At 38.4% G+C, this 15,273-nt stretch overlaps 1 non-coding gene across 1 annotated transcript; it reads left to right on the top strand.

Moving 5' to 3' along the window:
* Window positions 1-5,217: 5,217 nt before the first annotated feature.
* LOC118481488 lies at window positions 5,218-5,324 on the top strand. Its single transcript, XR_004865697.1, has one exon. It is a non-coding gene; the product is annotated as a small nucleolar RNA R71 (small nucleolar RNA).
* Window positions 5,325-15,273: the final 9,949 nt, after the last annotated feature.

Raw genomic sequence — 15,273 nt, 5'->3', positions numbered from 1 at the left:
GAGTATTTATATATTTAAAGGACACATGGCATGTGATGCGTGTGTGGTGTGATATATTTTAAAGTATATTTTTAGCCCTTTTTAACACATTAGTCAAGTTTTAAATTTATAAAACACGATATTTACTAACATGAAACAGATATATGGGCAAGTGCACCCATCGTGAGCGTAGTATAGTGTTGGTAAGATACCGAGGTCGTCCAAGGACACAAGAGCTTTTAATACCGGTTTATACTCAACGTCTAATCAAATCAGAAGTTTAGAAAAAGGTTTTAAACTAGAAAATAAAAACTAAAAATGCTGAAAATAAAAATAAAAATAAAACAGATAGACAAGATGAATCACTTGCATCCGACTCACCTTTAGTGTAACCTTTGATTATTTTCGCACCTTTGCACTTTTTAAGAGATTATCTTAGTTATAGTAGTAGGCCCCTCTTTTGAAGGTGACGTTACCCTCAACCCAGTAGTTTGAGTCAGCAAGGATACAATCCTAAAGGGTTGGATTATTGAAAGATAATTAATTAAGTTATTAATGCGTAATGTGGTAGGCCCCTCTTTTGAAGGTGACGTTACCCTCGGCTAAGTAGTTTGAGTCAGCAGGGATACAATCCTAAGTAGCCGGGTTAATGTTTTAATAGTAGCTTACATATGAGGGGATCAAGAAATTCGAACCCCCGCCATCCAATACCAGTGGGTATTGAAGGAGGTCCTACTAAGCTTGACCCAGGTCCTTGCAGGATCTATACACTGAACAAGGCAAGAATCTTACCAAACCATTCCCTTAATCCCTGACCAGGTAGCCAACATATCTCCATATAGACCGTGGAGATATGAATGATGTAAATCTTTTATTTTATATAGATAGTAAAATAACGCCAAGACACCACGAACAAATGATAAGGAAGATTCACCTTCAACATAAGAAACTAGTTATTAAAGTCATTAATACATAACCAAATAAAAAGTGCAAAAAAATTAAAATAAAAAGTATTACACTAAATGCTTGTCTTCACCAAGTGATGTAAGAGACTTAGGGAAACATGGCCTTTGATTGTCAAGAACTCTTACTATCAATCTTGGATCCCGAGACTACTACACACACTCTATGATGGATGATGGATGATGGATGATGGTGGTGGATGTGGGTTGTGATGGCGGTGGTGGGTGGATGAAGTGTGAGAGAGGTGGTTTGCCAAAGGATGATTTGCAAGTGAGCCAAGCACCCCTATTTATAGCCTGCACAGAAGCCCGGACACGGCCCGGTGTCCATCCATATTCTCTTTCTTCATTAAATGCAGTTTGTCTGCATTAGTTGACCACGCCCCTGTGTCCGTTGGGTACGACCCCGTGTGCAGAAGCGTATCTGTACTATCAAGATTTTCCTAGATTCTGCGAATCTTAGAGTTGACCACGGCCCCGTGTCCGCTGGGCACGCCCCCGTGGTGGGTGATTGAAGCTTCTACAACTTTGTCTTTTTTGCAGACACTTGGGCACGCCCACGTGCTCATTGAGCACGGGGTGTGTTCAGCCTTCTGTTCTCTTGTTTTTGTTTGGGAGGATGCTGTCGAGGGGTCGGGCATGCCACGTTTATTCCTTTTCTTGTATTCTTGTTAGATTTAGCTGGCTTTTTGCTTCTTTTGTTCATTTGAGCTCATTTAATCCTGAAAATACAAAAGGAAGACAAAAGCACACTTTTTCCAACATTAGTACTAAAAAGGGGTTAGTTTTATGCCTCATTTGATGTAATTTATATGTTGCATTTTTTACACATCAAATTCCCCCACACTTGAATCTTTGCTTGTCCTCAAGCAAAACTCTTTATAATGTGGCTTACACTCCCAAATGGAATGGGTAGAAGAGAAGGTTTTTTCGGCTTGTCATAGAGTGTCAGGATTCCAAGATTTTTATTAGGTTTTATTTTTATGTTATTTACAATCCTATTCGTCATGATTTATTTAGAACATTACATAAGATAAATTACTTATTTAGGCATAACATGCCTCTTTAAAATTCCATTTATATACAAGTTCACATACCTCAAGGGAGATCACTCAACACTCGGCCGAAGATGTATTTTTGTGAAACACTCGAGAGTGGCATGGAACTTACTTCTACCATATGCTTGCCAAGCAATCAATCCTCCTCCTTTTTAACTATAAACCTTTATAAATATCAAGAGAACTTTGGGGAAGGATAGGCTTGGGTTAAAGGTAGGTGGTTGGGTTAGTGGTTAGTAGAAAAGGGCGAAAAGCGTAAAAAGTGTCGGTTTTCGTAAGACTTTTATTTTTTTCCATAACTTTTTATTTTAATGAAGCAATTCTTCAAACAAAGTTCTTTTTGATAAACTTGTTTGTTTTATTTCTTGGCTTCATCATATATATATATATTGATAAGGAATGTCATATGAAAAACCGAGTTTTTTTACTAAAATAAAGGGTTTAAAATGAAAAAAGGGTTTTGGTGGGTAAAAGGGTGTTTGTTTTGTGGGTTAAGAAATGAAAATGTTTAGGCTCAAAGGTGTTAACTACGGGGATTTTTGGGTAGGTGGTAAAAAAAAGGAAAATAATGGTGTAGAAATAAAAAGGGTTAGTCCTAATGCCTCCATCATTTACTTACTCGGGTTTAAGTTGGTAAGGACCGGGAATGAATCATCATGGCAAGTTCTAGAGTTGTAAGAAACCAAGCGGCTATTCACACAAGAAACGAAAATGAGCATTTAGTTTAAAGATGTATATCTGTATGCTTAATAAAGGCTCAAAACTCACTTTTTGTGGGAATGGGTTTTTATGTGATCAAGTATATATAATCAAATTTTAACTAGATTTGTCATGCCGTTTCATAATTTTCTTATATTGGTTCTTTTTATCATGATGCTATCGGTTGTAAATTTGTAAAAATATAACCCTTTTAAAACTTGTAATTCCCAAATTAAACCGAGACAAGTAAAAAAAATGAAAATTTTTGAAAAAATTTGGAGTGATTAGCAGTTCCAATAGAGTTTTGTGTAAGGCTTGTGATTAGGACTTGCAAAATTCAAGGTTTTAGCATCCCCCCACACTTAAATTACACATTGTCCTCAATGTGTCCCAAAAATAAGTTTTTAGGTTGATTAAATGTGTAAAAGTGTGTTTAAAAACAAATTTTAATGTTACTGGGCGTCTGGACACGGGCCCGTGGTGTTCGGGCACGGCCTCGTGTTCACGTTGCCAGTAACAGAAATCATTAAAAAGAAACAGAAGCCTGGGCATGGGGGCGTGTTCAGCGAACACGCCCCGTGCCCAGTTACCTGAACTGGCCGATTTCCTGCAGATTGTTCAGCACGGGGCCGTGTTGGGTGGGCACGGCCCATGCTGAACTTGCTGTAACGAAGAAAAACTACCAGGAGGCTCTGTTTTTGTGCATGGGGTGCTGGTTAAGTTTTCCCTTGGTATCCTTCACCATCCCGAGTGTGTTTTATTCCTGAAAATTAAAACTAAAATAGAAAACATAAAAATTAATCTAAACTAAACTAAGGATAGTTCCGCGTAATGCCTCCGTGGTGCGCCACGTTTATAAGGGTCCTTGGCTAGACCCAAGGCCTAGTCATATGTTACCCAAGTGGGATATTTTGCATCCCATGTTGCACCGTCGGAGAGCATCATCCAAGCTTGAGTCTATGACCTTCATGTAATTGACCGGGTCATCGTCTTCTACTCTCTTTCCAACTCCGAACTTCATTTCCTTGTCCCCAATCCTCAATGTTAGTGTTCCACCATTCATGTCTACCAGTACGTAGGCCGTAGCTAGGAATGGCCTTCCTAAGATGAGTGGTACTTCGGTATCTTCCTCCATATCTAGTATGACAAAGTCGGCTGGGAAAACGAATTCGCCGACTTTGACTAATAGATATTCAGCGATACCTTATGGATATTTGACGGACCTATCGGCAAGTTGTATGCTCATTTTTGTAGGGCTTGTTTTTCCTAAGCCGAGTCGGTTGAACATTGATGCGGGCATGAGGATTATGCTAGCCCCGAGGTCAGCTAGTGCATTGCGAATGGGGGATTCCCCAATCGAACAAGGGATTGTGAAGCTTCAAGGATCAATCTTCTTTTGCGGGAGTTTGTTGAGTAGCAAGGCGGAGCATTCTTCGCTTAATTTAGCTAATTGCAATGATTCAATTTTACTTTTGTTAGTGAGGAAGTCCCTCATAAATTTTGAATATTTAGGCATTTGGGTTAGGACTTCAATAAATGGAATATTAACATGCAATTGTTTTAGCAATTTTTCAAACTTTGGGAATTGCTCATCGGTCTTTTGGCGAATTAACCGACCGGGGTACGGAATCGGAGGATTCTTGGCAGGCTCTTGATTTGGTGGAGGAGCCGTCTCTTGTTGGGGCGTTGGTGGAGTTGTGGTTTGGCTAGATCGGATCTTTTCAGTTGAAGGTAATGGAGCCTCCTCGGGACCCACGGTACGGTTTCTCAATGTGATGAGATGTACTTGTGCCTTTGGGTTAGTTTCAGTATTACTTGGTAACGCGCCTTGTGGTCTCTTAGAGATATTTTGAGCTAGTTGACGTAATGTTTTTCAATGTTTTGAATACTACCTTGTTGATTTCTAAAATTCGCTTCCAGTTGTTGAAATCAATCCGAGTTTTTCTTTTCGGTGTCGGAGATGAGGCGAGATATGGTATCTTCAAGCCTTTCTCGTCCCCCTTGTTGTTGAGAGAAATTTTGTTCGTTGGTTTAGATTTTGTTGGTTACTACTATTGCCGGGTTCTCTCCAACCAAGGTTAGGGTGGTTACGCCATCCTTGGTTGTAGGTACCCGTTGGAGGACCCGACGGCCTAGGTCTATTATCAATGTAGCTTACCGTTTCTGTTTGATTATCCAATTCTTTCATACAACTCCAATTTTCATGTGGCCCTCCACACCCCTCACAAGCCATAACCGAGGCCGTTGTTGCCATTTCTAGCTTTTTGATTTTTGAAGAAAGGGCCTCGATTTGAGCTTGTAAAGAAGTGCTTTCGTCAACCTTATGGGCGCCCGGGGCAATAAATTTATTGCCTTGGGGAGTGTGCCACTGAAAATTGGTTTGAGCAATTTCCTCAATTTGATTATATATTCCATTTGGGCGACAATTACCTAAAAGTCCCCCGGAGCTAGAGTCAAGTGTTTGTCTTGTGTGTGGCAACAATCCATTGTAGAAAGTGGATACTTGTTGCCATACCGCAAGACCGTGATGAGGACACTTTCTTAATAACTCCTTGAACATTTCCCAAGTTTCATATAAGGATTCCCCGTCCTCTTGTGAATACGTGTTAATTTCAGTCATTAATTTAGCCGTTTTAGCAGGAGGGAAATATTTATATAGAAACTTTTGGTCTAGTTCATCCCAGGTGTTTACCGAGCCAACTGGGAGGGTATTTAGCCAAGCCTTAGCTCGGTCCTTTAGTGAAAATGGAAACATTCGAAGGCGGATGACGTCGTTTGATGCTCCATTGATCCGAAAAGTATCACGTATTTCCAAGAAGTTGGTAATATGTAAATGGGGATCTTCGTCCGCAAGCCCATGGAAGGTTGCGGAGTTTTGAAGCATTTGTATCAAATGTGGCCGAAGTTCGATGCTGTTGGCTTCGACATTCGGTGCATTGATATCGGCGCCGAGATTACCTACGGTGGGACGTAGGTAATCCATGAGGGTACGTTGGTCCGCCATTGGAAGTGGGTCCCCTGAAACTTTCTCTTGGTTTTTAGCTTTAAGTCTTTTTCATAGAAAGCGTTCGGGTTCGTCTAGAGGTTCTTTTATGTCTCTACTAGAACTGGAGCTCATACACTACATAGAAGGTTCAGATGTGCCGCCTGGGTTCCAAGTCATGCAATAAAAACAAAAAGAACGTTGGTCAGAAGTTTCACCACGGCCCCGTGCTCAGATGAACACGGCCCGTGGTCGGAGATATAGTGATTGTTTTCCGGATCTCTGTTACTGGGGAGCTCGACACGGCCCCGTGTGCTCAACTCTCTGTAACTCGGAAAATAAAAACTGCCAGTACCAATGCTGGGCACGGCCCGTGTCCGACCAGGCACGACCCGTGCTGAGCTCTGCAGAAGCTGAAAATAAAAAAAAAATCCTAAAAAACAGAAAAATAAGAAAAAAACGATTAGGCCGTTGATTCCTAACTTTCTTAAAATTCTTGTGTCCCCGGCAACGGCGCCAAAAACTTGATGCGTGTGTGGTGGGATATATTTTTAAGTATATTTTTAGCACTTTTTAACTCATTAGTCAAGTTTTAAATTTATAAAACACGATATTTACTAACACCAAACACACATATGGGCAAGTGCACCCATCGTGAGCGTAGTATAGTGTTGGTAAGATACCGAGGTCGTCCAAGGACACAAGAGCTTTTAATACCGGTTTATCCTCAACGTCTAATCAAATCAAAAGTTTAGAGAAAGGATTTAAACTAGAAAATAAAAACTAAAAATGCTGAAAATAAAAATAAAAATAAAACAGATAGACAAGATGAATCACTTGGATCTGACTCGCCTTTAGTGTAACCTTTGATTATTTCCGCACTTTTGCACTTTTTAAGAGATTATCTTAGTTATAGTAGTAGGCCCCTCTTTTGAAGCTGACGTTACCCTCAACCCAGTAGTTTGAGTCAGCAAGGATACAATCCTAAAGGTTGGATTACTGAAAGATAATTAATTAAGTTATTAATGCGTAATGTGGTAGGCCCCTCTTTTGAAGGTGACGTTACCCTCGGCTAAGTAGTTTGAGTCAGCAGGAATACAATCCTAAGTAGCCGGGTTAATGTTTTAATAGTAGCTTACATATGAGGGGATCAAGAAATTCGAACCCCCGCCATCCAATACCAGTGGGTATTGAAGGAGGTCCTACTAAGCCTGACCCAGGTCCTTGCAGGATCTATACACTGAACAAGGCAAGACTCTTACCAAACCATTCCCTTAATCCCCGACCAAGTAGCCAACATATCTCCATATAGATCGTGGAGATATGAATGGTGTAAATCTTTTATTTTATATAGATAGTAAAATAACGCCAAGACACCACGGACAAATGATAAGGAAGATTCACCTTCAACATAAGAAACTAATTATTAAAGTCATTAATACATAACCAAATAAAAAGTGCGAAAAGATTAAAAATAAAAAGTATTACACTAAATGCTTGTCTTCACCAAGTGATGTAAGAGACTTAGGGAAACATGGCCTTTGATTGTCAAGAACTCTTACTATCAATCTTGGATCCCGAGACTACTACACACACTCTATGATGGATGATGGATGATGGATGATGGTGGTGGATGTTGGTTGTGATGGTGGTGGTCGGTGGGTGAAGTGTGAGAGAGGTGGTTTGCCAAGGGATGATTTGCAAGTGAGCCAAGCACCCTATTTATAGCCTGCACAGAAGCCCGGACACGGCCCCGTGTCCATCCATCTTCTCTTTCTTCATTAAATGCAGTTTGTCTGCATTGGTTGACCACGCCCCCGTGTATGCTGGGCACGACCCCGTGTGCTGAAGCGTATCTATACTATCAATATTTTCCTAGATTCTGCGAATATTAGAGTTGACCACGGCCCCGTGTCCGCTGGGCACGCCTCCATGGTGGGTGATAGAAGCTTCTACAACTTTGTCTTTTCTGCAGACACTTGGGCATACCCCCGTGCTCATTGAGCACGCGGCGTGTCCAGCCTTCTGTTCTCTTGTTTTTGTTTGGGAGGATGCTGTCAAGGGGTCGGGCATGTCACGTTTATTCCTTTTTTTGTATTCTTGTTAGATTTATCTAGCTTTTTGGTTCTTTTGTTCATTTGAGCTCATTTAATCCTGAAAATACAAAAGGAAGACAAAAACACACTTTTTCCAACATTAGTACTAAAAAAGGGTTAGTTTTATGCCTCATTTGATGTAATTTATATGTTGCATTTTATACACATAAGCATGCTATACTATACCACATCTCATCAATCTAGTGGGCATGTGGTATGCTTCATTGCTTTTAATGGCATGATTGCTGGTTTGCTAGTTTTATATATGTAACTAGGTTAGAAACTCGTATTTTACACATCATTGTGATAAAAAAAACATATGTTTGTAAAAATTTTACTTAAAAAAATTAAACATTTGAATACACATTGCAGCAATCAATTATCTATTCAGTTATATACACATCTTATTCATCATTTATTTATTAATAATATCTAAATATTAAATGTGGATGATTTTGATACTATACAATTAAGCTAATCATTTTTTTGGAAAGCTCAGGTCGAATATAATTTGTAAGAAAAAAATGATGGTAAATAGATTTTGTTAGAATAGATGAAAGTGCAATATCAAGTTTCATAAAAAAATAAAAAAAAAACTAAACAATAAAAAAACTGAACAAATCCACAACCTAAAGAAGTGCAACTTGATGAAGTAATAGATAATAGTAAAATAGTAAAATCACAAAATTATGACCATAAAAATAAATCAACTATTTCATATTTAACTTAGAAATGTCAATGTGGAGCTTCTTATTAATAAACTCCAATGTCCATCAAATCTCCATTTCTTTCATCACAAATAGTTAGAAATCCATTCAAAGTGTAAACATCATCCGGTGTTACAACCCCCGACCACACCCTAGACAGGAGCCGTGAACAGTCAAGTGGTACCTGTGGTTATTTTGAAAACATTGCAGCGGAAATTTCATCAGGATTGTTGAGTTAGGAAAAATATTAGATTTTAGAAACACCAGAATTTATTTATACTAATTGTGTATAAAAAAAGCTTTTAATAGAGAGAAGAAGGGAAGAAATGAGCAAGGAAAAATGAAGTCCTAGGCTTCCTCTTTATAGGCAAGGCATATGTCTTTCTTAGGAAGTTTCCTTACCCCATATACACCTTCCCAGATGCTATCTCCCCATATACACCTTCCCCAGGTGTTATCTACCCTATATACACTTTCTCAGATATTATCTACCTCATATACACCTCCTCAGATGCTATCTACCTCATATACACCTCCTCGGATACTATCTACCCCACATACACCTCCTCAGATGGTATCTACCTCATATACACCTCCTCAGATGCTATCTACCTCATATAGTTTTCTTACCTATTAAGTTTCCTTAATTATTAAATTTAGTTAACTGTTTAGCTGATTAGCTTACTTAGCTGTTTAACTAATTAACTTAGTTACCTGTTAAGTTTCCTTAGCAGCTAAGTTTCCTTAACCGCTAAATTTTCTTAAAGCCTTCGGGTAAGTTCTAGTTTCTAGATATAATTGTAATACGTAGTAGTGTAAGAAACCCAATCAAACTTTAACGATAATCACGAGATCGAAACTGCAACTATGTTAACAAAGTATCACCTTATAGAGTCAAAACTTTGGCTTTCACTACTAGGGTTCTTGTTCAATTGGACAGGGTATCGTTTCAACGATTAGGGTTTCGTACACGGGAATTGGGACAGAGATTCGAGAACAGAGAAACGAGAGTAAACAGTAGAGATCAAGAAGCAGAAATGAACAATTGAAACTGCCCAATGCCTGCCCCTTTTATAGCTTAAATATTACGCTGTCGCGCTACGCGGCAATGTAGGGTCTCCCTATCGCAACACGCAAAGGGGTGATGTCTATCCATTTGGAATCTGGCTTTTTCGCGCCACACGACAGCCAAGGATGATCCTGTCGCGACACGCGATGGTGTCAAGTAGGGCTGAGTCACCTGCCACGTGTCCACTGGAGGCGACACATGTCTCGTAGGAATCTTATCCTGTTGCGACATGCGACGAGGAGCGAAACTCAATTTTATTATTGTGGTTAGAAGACATTAATAATATTATTGAAGATGAATACAAAATGTGAATTAATCATCAATCATTAATATAAACGAATATTTATTCAAGAAAACTTACAAAGAAATAACTCAGGTTGATGATGGTCATTACAAGTAATCATAAGCCAGAAAAGTCGTTTGCATATTTGTCAAGGAAAACAAAAAAGGAGATTATAAAATATTTCAGGATTATGTTTCCATAATGTTTTTCTTGTTGGATATTATGTTCAATTGTCGATTAAAATTCAATGTTGTCGTCAGGGTACGACCCAAAGAGTTACACTTTGGGCAACGAACATTTAACCGTGTTTTAATCGTTAATCACCGGATCATGAAGTAATAAGCGTAATAAAATAAACGGGTAATTATTTAGAATAATTACGTAGAGCTGGATAAATATTATAATTAATTTGTTAATTATAATAAATAGAGATAATTGTTTTAATTATGAGATAATTATAAAGAGTTGTAATTAGATTACAAATCTTAATCCTTATATATCTTTAATATATCTTTAAACTCCATAAGATCTTGATTATTATTATCTATCAAATAGTTGGTAGCTATTAAAAAGGGATATGGGAGTTTATCTAATAGGATTAAGTAATTAATCTCTAAGTGGGAACTCTCAATTTATATTAATGCTCCTGGACGTTTTTTTTTATTTGCGTAAAAAGAAATCAAAGCAAAAAATTGAGAGGGCAGACTTGTTCCTGTTGACGACAAAAGAAGGAGGTGGTGAAAGTTTTTGTTAGCTTCCTTCTCAACCGTGAGGTACAAGTGTACAACCAAAGTTTTTGTTTCTTCGATTACGCAAAAAGGAAAGTAAAGTTTTAGACTTTATTTTCTTTAGATTAATGTTTCGTTTGAAATTGTTTCAAACGAAAAAAAAATATGTTTTCGTGGTCAACGATCATCTAGCGAGATCGTTCGTTGAACCAAGGTGTCTTTCTTGGATGTCACGATTTTTTAATTTTATTATTACCTATTTTGATTGTAATGAGATCACTGATGGAAACGGTTTAGAACCGAACCTCGTGTACATGTTTTCCGCTGCGTTCAGTTTGTTTGACAAATTGATAAAAATTATTTTCTAAAAGTTACACGAAAAATTCCAACAGTGGTATCAGAGCCACCTTACAAATCAAAGTAGGTTTATTTTATAAAATAGTTTATAGGATTGCATGCTTAAAATCAAGTAGATTTGGCATAGAAATTTGTCACATATAATAGTTATAGGCAAGTTTGTATTAAGGCCAAAACTAACACTTGTCAAAGTCCTCTTTGAAATAATTTTTGGCCTTAACCTATTTCGTTTAGCTTAATGATCGTACGATGCAAATCCGGGTAAAGACATATTTTTATAACACGCGTATTAAATTAGTTTTTGGAGCTACGCGCAGTATATTTAAGAAAATATGAAATATTAAAATAATGATTTTAATATCACCAAACTTAAATTAAGAAGTGTAAATCGTAAAAAAAAACTTTATTTTGAAAATAAAATTAAAAAGTTGTTCTAACTTTTCGTTTACAGTATTTAAAGCAAATTAATTTTTTTATATTAAAGTTTTTTTTGGATTTGATCCAAGATTAAGTGGGAGTACAAAAGGGGTTGTGCTACACTTAATGGACTCGGTTTATGTTCTTGGGCTCGAACGAACCAAACATAATCTGAACCCGGAATTGCATATTTATTTATTTTATTATGCATTTTGCCATGAGATGTTTGTTATGTACATAAAATTAATAATTAATACATGATCATTAAAACGAAAATTTTAATAAAAGGTTTATTAAGTATTGGATAGGTAATTAAAATAAACAATTTATTTTAAAATACAAAAAATCAAAATTGGTTTTACAAAAATTAAAACTTAATTTGAAAACCATAATTAATAAAAGTTATTAATTAAAATAAATTTGCGACACGACCAACTTAGATTAAATAGGGTATTTAAAATTAATCAGTCGAGTGATTGAAAGGTGTTTCAAGTCGTCACAAATTAAAACGTAAAATTGATTTTTACAAAGGAATTGTATAGCCTATGTTCATGCCATAGGTCGTACAAGTATTTTAAAACGACCCGAACTGGTAATTTTAAAATATAACCCAAATAAAAATCGATATTCTACGCCACCCTAAATTAAGAACACCCGAACTAATCTATCCGAACCCCTGGTGCTAGTGTTTACCCTGCATCCAGGCCTACGGTTTTGGTTAGGGGTAGTTCTGCGATTTCCATGCTTACATGGGCCAGGCTACAGTTCTAATTTGAGGACAAATATCACTTTTGCGACACGAGAGCGAATGTTAGTGTTTACCCTGCATTCGTCTTCTACGGTTGTGAAAGTGGGTGTAGTTGGGGTTAACGTACCAATGCTTGACAATACTCGTCATGCGACCCCAAACCGAGAATTGTGTAGCTGACACAATTGGTGATCGTCACCTACCCTTCAATCTATGCCAGTGAAGAGTGCTAAGTCCATTCACTGAGTTATAGGGAGATGGGATCTCATCCTAATTCCTAAAATTTTATATATCTTGGGTCAAAATTGAATTAGGTTAATGCATGAAAATTACTAATAAAATTTTCTTCTAAATTCTATAGATGTCTACAAACAATTCTGATAACACCAAATTCTCGCTTAAGTCCATCCTTGAAAATGCTAAACTTGATAATTCTAACTTCATGGATTGGTACCGCAACCTGAAAATTGTTCACAGGGCGGAGAAAAAGGCTTATGTCCTTGAAGGACCAATTCCCGAAGCACCTGCTGCTAATACGGGTGCAGCCCGTAGGACATGGTAAAAACATGTTGATGATTCCCAAGATGTGACATGTCTTATGCTTGCTATGATGATTCCAGAACTTCAGAAGAATCTGGAAAACTTGGGAGCATATGAGATGAGTGAGCAGCTGAAAAACATGTTTCAGCAGCAAGCTCGTCATGAGCGTTTTGAGGTGATGAGATCTCTCATTACATGCCGCATGCAGGAAGGTACTTCGGTCAGTTCTCATGTACTGAAATGAAGTCTTTCGTTGATCAACTGGAGCGTCTAAACGCACCTCTTAGTAATGAGTTAGCAACGGATGTGATCCTTAACTCGCTACCCAATTCATATCATCAGTTCCTTTTGAACTATAACATGAATGGGTGGGAAAGAACGATCCCAGAGTTGCATAAGATGCTAAAAACTGTTGAGACAAACATCCCAACTAAGGGCAATCCAGTGCTGGCGATCAGGGAAGGAAGAATTACCAAGAAGAAGTCATCCAAGGGAAAAGGCAAGGCGAGTAAGCAAGACAAGGGCAAAGGCAAAAAGGTTGCCACTCCAAAGCCTCATAAAGATGCCAAGTGTTTTCACTGTGATGAGATCGGGCATTGGAAGATTAATTGTCCCAAGTACCTGGCTGAGTTGAAGCTTAAGAAGCTGCAAATAGGAGAATCCTCAGGTATACATGTTATTGATCTATTTTCCTTTTCGAGCAAATCTTGGGTGTTTGACACTGGATGTGGTTTTCACATTTGTAATGATTTGCAGGGACTAAAAAGGATTAGGGAGCTGAAGCAGTGACACCTCGGATCTTTCCGGATAACCTTTCGATGTAACAAACGTGTACGTAATCGACTAACAGTAAAAATATATAAAAACTATTTGCTATTATGTGTTATGTGCCGATTTGCTTATGTGTATGTATATATATATATAAGTGTTATACACGTAAACCGAAACCACAAGCAACCCGACTCGAGACCATGGTCTCGAGTGAACATTAGTAATGGGCCGGCTAGGCCTTGGCCTCGTAGGAATTAAACCCAACCCAAGCCCACACTCGCAACACTATATAAACCCAACCCCACCTCCCTTAACCATTTTACACACTCTCTTCTCACACTCTCATCTCTCACACCAAAACCCTAAAGCTCTAGCAACCAAGACCACTCTTCTCATCCTTCTCCTTCTTCTCGGGTCAACCAACATCAAGAACCTACTCGGTTTTAGCTCGGAACCGCCAACCGGGAGCTCATTCATCGATCCATCATACCCGCACACCTTGAATCTATAACCGGTTAGTGGTTTTAGCTCTTTCTAGATGTTCATGTGTTAATAAGGTCACTATGTGTTACCATGATTCTTGCTTGTATTAATATAGGATGATGATATAAATTTCGGATAAAAGATTTGATGCTTGATTATGTTTGAAAAGCATGCCTAGATAACTTAGGGTGAATGTTTATGAAAGTATGTGAGTATTCGGTTTTGGGGGAGATAGTTTTGTTTCCGGTTAACAAGGGTTTGGTTAAAGGGGATTTGGACATGATGTTGGATTGAGTGTTCATGACTTTCATGATTTGAGATTGTGGTTAAATATTGCTTGAATAACCTGATTTTGGTTAATTGTCAGTTGGATACTTGTGATTGAATATGTTGAATGTGTGAAGAACAATTTGAATGTGTTATGAACATGATAAATATTTGAAATTGTGCTTGTTTGATCTGTTGTGGTTTGTAATCAGACAAGAAAACATGTTTTAGTGGAAATGGTACATATTGGTTTCATGAAAATGCATTTCCATTGGTTCGTACATATGACAGGTTCTAGAAGGTCTTCATGCACACGTAACTACGGTTGCGAGTCGCAACCTTTGGTTGCTACTCGAGACCGCACCAAGATCTGTCGAGACCTCCCGGTTGCGAGTCGTAATCAACGCGTATCGATCTGATTGCGAGTCGTAACCACAGCTGCTTTGTCGGAATCGCCGGTTGCGAGTCGGAATCTCTGATTGCGAGTCGCAACCAAAGCATGACGAACCGAGACCTCGCTTGCGAGTCGCAACCTTGGTTGCGAGTCACCTCCGTCTCGACTGGGCTGATATTGGGCCAACGTACTTGTTGGATTGTCTGTTAACTGGATTGCTTGTGTAACTGCTTCGGCCCAATAGCCCCACTGTTTGTATGTTGGACTTCCTGTTGACTGGGCTGCATGTCTACCTGCTACTGTGGTTATCTGCATTTACGTTAAGTGTGTCTTATACGTGTTTACTTGTACCCGACTTGACCCATATTTGGTAACCATGTTAGGACGTGGTGACCAACATACTTAACCAAGTAACGTATCATACCGAGCAACCCAAGGTGAGTTCACAACTTAAAAGCATGCGTCCCGGTGGTTTGGGACACGAGACTAAAACAACCCTATCCCCTTGTAAAGGGGATACCGTCTACACTCCTTCCCTAGTTATTGGGAAACAACTTACTTTATCTTCCCTTGTATTGGGAAACCTTTTTAGTTAATTACTGTTTATACGGATTGCAACTAACGGCACTAAACGCAACTCTATCACTCAAGTCCCTACTACATAATACCGATTAGTCGCCGGTGCCAGGCGAACGGGTTATTAGTTGATAGCGCTATTTAGGTCTTACCAGC

This window comes from Helianthus annuus, chromosome 8 (assembly GCF_002127325.2).
Source record: "Helianthus annuus cultivar XRQ/B chromosome 8, HanXRQr2.0-SUNRISE, whole genome shotgun sequence".
NCBI classification, from domain to species: Eukaryota; Viridiplantae; Streptophyta; class Magnoliopsida; order Asterales; family Asteraceae; genus Helianthus; species Helianthus annuus.
The sequence above is the reverse complement of the archived record's forward strand: the minus strand, read 5'-3'. Positions and strand labels throughout refer to the sequence as shown.